Genomic DNA, 7,500 nt, shown 5'->3' on the forward strand with positions numbered 1-7,500 from the left:
TTTTGCCCAGAGGACAATTTTACCCAGCCTCTCTGCTGCCTTAGGCGAATTATAGAAACACGACATTCCCCACCCGCCCCCGAAAATACGGTCCCGTCACTCAGTCCAAAAAAAAACCCTTTCCTGCAGCCCCTCCTGATAGTCTCTTTTTTTTTCTGTTGTTTGTCTAAAAAGAAGGGTCTACAGAAAAGAACACAATGATACCCCTATTTCTATAGCCCCACATCTATAATGTCCTCTGGTCTTTGGCCTTTTCACTATGAGGGGAAGAAAAAACTATCTACTACACATGCGGTATACACCTACTATACATACTGTTTATACACCTACTACTCTATATACCTTCTACTGTATATACACATTAATATACATACTGTATACATACTATATATACATACTACTACACCTACTACTATATATACATACTACTACACCTACTACTATATACACATACTACTACACCTACTACTATATACACATACTACTATACCTACTGTATATACCTAGGTATAAGCTGAGGCCCCTAATTCTACCACAAGAAAAATGGGCAAACTTATTGACTGGAGTATAAGCCTAGTGAGGGAAATACAGCCGCTACTCATTACTAAAATGTCAACAAAAGAGCCCCTTGAATGTAATGTACACAGCAGAGACCCCCTTTAATGTAATGTACACAGCAAAGTCCCCCTTTAATGAAATGCCCACTGCAGAGTCACCCCTTTGTAATGTCCCCTGCAGAGCCCCCCTTTGATGTAATGTCCCCTGCAGAGTCAACCCTTTGATGTAAAGTCCCCTGCAGTGCCCCCTCCCCTTTTAATGTAAGGTCTATCCTCACCTTAGGCTTCTTCCCGGCCGCGAGTGCACAACTATGATGTCACTTGGCCGAGACACAGCGTGAGGTCATGATTTGTGCGCCGAGGCCGGAAAGAAGACGGAGCCGTGGGGAGAAGTAGCCGAAGGTGAGGATATTGGGGTTTTTTTTAACATACAAATTAATTGTCCGCGGCCCGGGACCGGGTGTTCCTGGGTCACGGCCAGATAGTATTTTACAGAGGGGGGGGGGGGCAGCGCTGCTCCAAGATGCCGCCCCCTCCATCAAGCAGCCCCTTTAAGGGCTAATCCTCACGTCCCCTGTATCTTTTTCTAACTTTTATTGCCCTAATATGCTAATTTTCTTGAGAGGCTATTGGGGTGTGGAGTAGCCGCAGCTGAGGCTACATGGTGCAGCTACTCCACGTCCCAGTAGCCTCTATGATTCTCCTACTTGCATATCTTTGAAGACTTCCTTCTGGAAATTCAATCTCAATAAAATCCACTGACTACTCTGTTATGATCCTCCTACTCCCCCAAAGAATTGTGTAGGAGAACATGCAGCGGCCTCAAGTATCATGGGTGGATAAAGATATGGCTGTATGAATATTATAGCCTCTACAAGTCTGGAATCACTTCCTACAAATGGTACTAGAATAAAATTCTTGAGAAATGGAGGATGTGTCCCTTCTGCCTGCTCTCATTCTGCAGTTTCAGGACCTTTTGGAGGACCTTCAAAGGTCCTAAAATAGCTATTTTATACATGTGTTCATGGTTGAAAGTCTGTCTTAGCATAACATTTTGTTGGTGGTTTAGGTAACCCATGCCCTCCTAGGAAGATTGGGCCCAGACTACCTTCCAAATACCTATATTATAATTCAATACCATCAAGTATACTAGAATTAACCAGCAGTTTGCCAGATCTGTGATGAGGTTGCAGCCACGTTTGAGAATATAGTCCAGTTTGTCAGTTCTTCATTATACACTGAATATATAAAGTAATCTAGCCAGGTTCACTGCAGGGTGTAATACACACAGTGTTGTGCTGCCAGGGGCACAGAGATTAAACATCTAGCTAACTCTCCTACTCTCTCTACTCGTACCTGGCACAGATATATGCTGCCACATTCCTAACTAATTGCTTTAGGGCACCCACACCTGAACATGGGCTATGGGTTATGTCAGCTTTTCCTGTACTCACAGAAGAGAAGGTCAAAGGCTGAGGGTGAGAAGGCCCATTCTGGATAAGATTTCTATTGAGCTTGCAGCTACCATGTAAGAAACCTCTATCTTTAAAAGGGGTTAGCCGATTTATGTTCATTTTTATTAGATATATCGGCAACATATAAACAACTTAATAAATATTCAGATAAAGTTCTGAAGATTCTCATGAAATCAGAAGTCACAGCCCTCCGTCATAAATGCCTTCGTGCGCTGCAGCCTGGTGCTCCCATCCATAATAAGGCAGGAGATGGAGGGTTATTTGACCATACACTCCCAATGAGCTCTCACTCCTCCACAGTGTCCTGCATAGCTCCCAACCGTCCCGGGACAGTCGCGGTTTTTTACTGCTGTCCCGCCATCACAGGCAGCTGGGAGATTGTCCTGGATATTCCCTCCAAGTCCCGCACTGCTGGACCAAATTTCTTTTGGTCTACTTTCCGCCAGTTTACAGCACCCAAAAATGCCACTCCAAAAATTACCACTCCACCAAAGCCACGCCCCTTTTCGGAGAAGAGTCGGAGCAGGCGGAAAAAGGAATTTTTTTCTGGCGCTGCCAGCTAATAAGTAGGTCGGAGAGCAGAACATGCGGTGAGAGCGCCACAAAACTGTCGGAAACACCATAGTAAATGTTCCCCATGGTCTCTATTTAATTCAATTAACCCCTTTATGCTCTGCGACGGATATATCCGCCGCAGAGCTATAAAGGGTGTATGAAGAGGGCTCAAGGGCATATTGCAGCGAAGACCAATCACTAACTCCCGTGGTCGGTGCATGGGCGCCGCCATGTTACCTCCGATCGTCGCTCCCCGGACGTCACTGGGGGCAGCGATTGGTTGCCATGACAGCCTTGGGTCTTCGTCAAACCCGAGGCTGCATGGTATATGCAGATTCGTTACAATGAGCCAGTGGCTCAAGGTAATGAATGACATGCAAAAACGCCATATACTACAATACAGTTGTATTGCAGTATATGGTAGGAACAATCTAGGATTAATGTACCCTAGAGGTTCTAAAAAATTGTGAAAAAAAAGAAAAAAAATGTAAAAAATGTAAAAAATTAATAAAATATTAAAAATTCTAATCACCCCCCTTTCCCTAGAACTGATATAAAATAAAATAAACAGAAAAAAATCACAAACACATTAGGTAGGGAAATGGGCCCAAATGTCCGAAATGCGACTTTTACATGACATAAAAAAATGTAATGAAAAGTGATCAAAATGTCGCACAGACCTCAAAATGGTAGCAATGAAAACGTTGGCTCATTTCACAAAAAATGACCCCTCCCCAGCTCCATACACCAAAGTATGAAAAAAGTTATTAGGGAGGTATGGTGCCCTGTGAGTTATCTGTGCACTGATCTCCTTTCCCTGTTACACAGCCTGTCACTGCCATGTCACAGGAATCCATCGTATGGATGGGAGCAGCAGGCTGCGGATCATGAAAGCCTTTCTGAAGTAGGGCTAATAGAAGTAGATTCTAATTCATGAAAATGAAATGTATATACCGTATATACTAGTGTATAAGCCAAGTTTTTCACCACAAAAAATGTGGTGAAAAACTTCACCTCAGCTTATACATGAGTCAATAAAAAAAAAACAACAACTTAATACTCACCCTCTGGCGCCCGAATCCTCAGCGTGGCTCCTCTTCTTTCTTCTCTATTTCTTCTCTAGCCGGCAGAGTTGCGTCCATGCGATCTGCCGGCGGGCACACACTATGATGCGGCGGTGTCGATGACATCATCACAATGTGATTACATGCACAAACAGCAGGGAGAAGATGCCTGTAATTTTACATATTCCAAGAGTCACAGCTTCCCTGCAATTAACGCACATCAAGCATTGCGTTTTTAAAAACGCAAGCAAAAATGTCACTAGCCTTAATACCTCTCTTGCAATTCTGGACCCTGAAATGTGTAATGGATTATAGTCTTTTATCTGACAGTAAATATTTCAGTTAATTCCAGTTATAACCTGTGTCTGAGTTGCATCATCTCAAGAGGTTGGAAGGGCCCATTGTGAGGCCTCGCACATCACAAAGCAATTGACGAATGTACTATAAGCTCCAGCAAGCCCTTGTACCATAATAAGTCCCTTCTGGGCACCACAAACAGGATCAACATTGTGTGCCTAAACAATTATCTTACTTGTTATTGTTAGTCTATTGGACTGTTTTGCACTACCACTGATTGCTGGCACTTGTTACATATTACTGTCCACCAGCGCTACTGAATTCTCTCTGCTACAAGAGGGAACTAGGAAGCCCAACTTGTGTTGCATCAGGGGAAGCATAGATGGCTGCAGGGGCTGATGGGGGGGGGCAAAGATGGCTGATGGGGGGGCAAAGATGGCTGCAGGGGCTGATGGGGGGGGGCAAAGATGGCTGCAGGGGCTGATGGGGGGGCAAAGATGGCTGATGGGGGGGCAAAGATGGCTGCAGGGGCTGATGGGGGGGCAAAGATGGCTGCAGGGGCTGATGGGGGGGCAAAGATGGCTGATGGGGGGAGCAAAGATGGCTGCGGGGGCTAGGTGGTGGTGGGGGGGGGCAAAGATGACTGCGGGGGCTAGGTGGTGGGGGGGCAAAGATGGCTGCGGGGGCTAGGTGGTGGTGGGGGGGGCAAAGATGGCTGCGGGGGCTAGGTGGTGGTGGGGGGGGGAAAGATGGCTGCGGGGGCTAGGTGGTGGGGGGGGAAAGATGGCTGCGGGGGCTAGGTGGTGGTGGTGGGGGGGAAAGATGGCTGCGGGGGCTAGGTGGTGGGGGGGGGGAAGATGGCTGCGGGGGCTAGGTGGTGGTTGGGGGGCAAAGATGGCTGCGGGGGCTAGGTGGGGGGGCATTGCATCTAATTAGTCTAAATAAAGCCTAATATTTATTCCTTGTTAAAATTCTAACCCACAACAATGTTTTTCACTTAACAGAAAGAGCCATGGCAGGGAGGAGGGTTGGCGATCGCCTAGGGAACTACTTTTGCCACCCATCTTGGGGCGCTGTCCTTCAGTAGCGATCAGACATGTATGTATCTGAAACGCATCATCATAGAGAGGGGAAGCTGTGCAACAGACCATGCGGTTCCAGGGAGCGCAGCTAGGTGAGTATTATTTTAGAAGGCTATATACTCCAGGGTGGGGGGGCCACGATGGCTATATACTCCAGGGTGGGGGGCATGATGGCTATATACTACGGTGGGGGGGTGCACGGTGGCTATATACTACGGGGGGGTGCACGATGGCTATATACTACGGGGGTGGGCACGATGGCTATATACTACGGGGGGCGGGCACGATGGCTATATACTACAGGGGGCGGGCACGATGGCTATGTACTACAGGGGGGCGGGCACGATGGCTATATACTACGGGGGGGTGCACGATGGCTATATACTATGGGGGGTGGGCACGATGGCTATATACTACGGGGGGCGGGCACGATGGCTATATACTACAGGGGGGCGGGCACGATGGCTATATACTACAGTGGGGCGGGCACGATGGCTATATACTACAGGGGGGCGGGCACGATGGCTATATACTACAGGGGGGCGGGCACGATGGCTATATACTACAGGGGAAGATGGCGGCTGGGGGCATGTGTGTCGGGGGCGGGGGAAGATGGTTACTGGGGGCTACACTGGGGAACCTGCCACCAACTGACCTTAGTTGATAGATCCATGCTGGTAGGTTTTCTTTAAAGGACATATAACACCAGGATAATGGATTGTAAACCAAGCACACTGACATACTGGTGTGTGCCCCCTCAGGCCGGCGCCACACGTGGCGCTTTTGTCTGCGCTTGCAAACGCAGACAAAGTCGCGCCCACCGGGGCGGGCCTCGGCCCGATCGCATCGGCGTTTCTATGGAAACGCCTGCGATCGGGAACGAGCCGCTGGTATTTTGCGTTAATTTAACACGAAACACCGGCGGCTCGTTCCCGATTGCAGGCGTTTCCATGGAAACGCCGATGCGATCGGGCCGAGGCCCGCCCCGGTGGGCGCGACTTTGTCTGCGTTTGCAAGCGCAGACAAAAGCACCACGTGTGCTCAGGAAGATTTTGCTCCTTAGCTTCTTACTCCCTGTTTTTTTTTTTTTTTTTTTTGTCTTTTTTTTAAGGCATTTAAAATTATTCAAATGAGCCTGAGTGGCTCCTGGCTCCATAGGTGCTAATGGAGACTGGAGCCCCTGAGGCTCATCTGCATAATGTTTAAAGCCTAAGAGCATAACAAGCTTAAAGAACAGCAGATCCTGCCAGAAGGGGCTACATGCAATCATGTTAGTGTGCTTGGTTTATAATGCTTCATCCTGGTGATAGATGTCCTATAAGGGAGGCCTCTACTAGAATTAATATTGTGTGTGTTTTTGTCTCTCCTTTTAGATTCTATTCTGTATGGGATCCTGGAGGCAGCACGTTACCGAAAAAGGGAGAAAAAGTAGAAAAGAAGATAACAGCTACACGGACTTCAGAACAAAAAGTCCTTAAAGAGGACAATCACCATGGTAAACTTGTTTTATTGAACTTCCCACCATGTGGAGGCTTGCTTCATGGCACTTTTGCCTGCAGCAAGGGAGTGGTCATGCATTTATGCTAATTTTCTCTTACACTGTGGTGTATGCAGAGTGTGATCTCGCTGTGCTACAGCCAACACGACTACACTGCCTCCTACATGACTGGAAGTTTAGTAAAGCATATTTAACATGGTGATAAGCCCTCTTTTAAAAATGGGCTTCGTTATGCCCTTGGCCTCTGAGGCCAGTAGAAGACTGCAGCAGGCCTGGAGATTGTCCTGCTTTTGAGGGAATGTTCTATTGTGCCATATTAAAAAAAAAGTTGAATAAATTTATATTAAAAATGTCCTTTTATTTTTTTCTCACTTCAGTTTTTGAACATTCTATTCCTCTCTGTACAGCCTAGAATAGAGACAGCTCCATCTGTCTCTCTGTCCTGTACAGCCTAGGATAGTGACAACTCTGCTCTATCCGTCTCTGTACAGCCTAGAATAGTCATAGCTCCATCCGTCTCTCTGTCCTGTACAGCCTAGAATAGTGACAGCTCCGCTCTATCCTTCTCTGTGCAGCCTAGAATAGTCACAGCTCCGCTCTATCCCTCTCTGTACAGCCTAGAGTAGTGACAGCTCCGGTCTATCCCTCTCGGTGCAGCCTAGAATAGTCACAGCTCCGCTCTATCCCTCTCTGTACAGCCTAGAATAGTGACAGCTCTGCTCTATCCCTCTATGTACAGCCTAGAATAGTGACAGCTCTGCACTATCCGTCTCTGTACAGCCTAGAATAGTGACAGCTCCGGTCTCTCCCTCTATGTACAGCCAAGAATAGTGACAGCTCCGCTCTATCCCTCTCTGTACAGCCAAGAATAGGGACAGCTCCGCTCTATCCATCTCTGTACAGCCTAGAATAGTGACAGCTCTGCTCTATCCCTCTATGTACAGCCTAGAATAGTGACAGCTCTGCACTATC

At 47.4% G+C, this 7,500-nt stretch overlaps 1 long non-coding RNA gene across 1 annotated transcript; it reads left to right on the forward strand.

Annotated features, from left to right (window-relative positions):
* Positions 1 to 4,906: 4,906 nt before the first annotated feature.
* Positions 4,907 to 6,882, forward strand: LOC140068980 (uncharacterized). The gene is made up of 2 exons (XR_011848664.1): positions 4,907 to 5,122; positions 6,404 to 6,882. It is a non-coding gene; the product is annotated as an uncharacterized lncRNA (long non-coding RNA).
* The last annotated feature ends 618 nt before the right edge of the window (positions 6,883 to 7,500 follow it).

The sequence above is a fragment of the Engystomops pustulosus genome, chromosome 7, assembly GCF_040894005.1.
Source record: "Engystomops pustulosus chromosome 7, aEngPut4.maternal, whole genome shotgun sequence".
Lineage (NCBI taxonomy): Eukaryota > Metazoa > Chordata > Amphibia > Anura > Leptodactylidae > Engystomops > Engystomops pustulosus.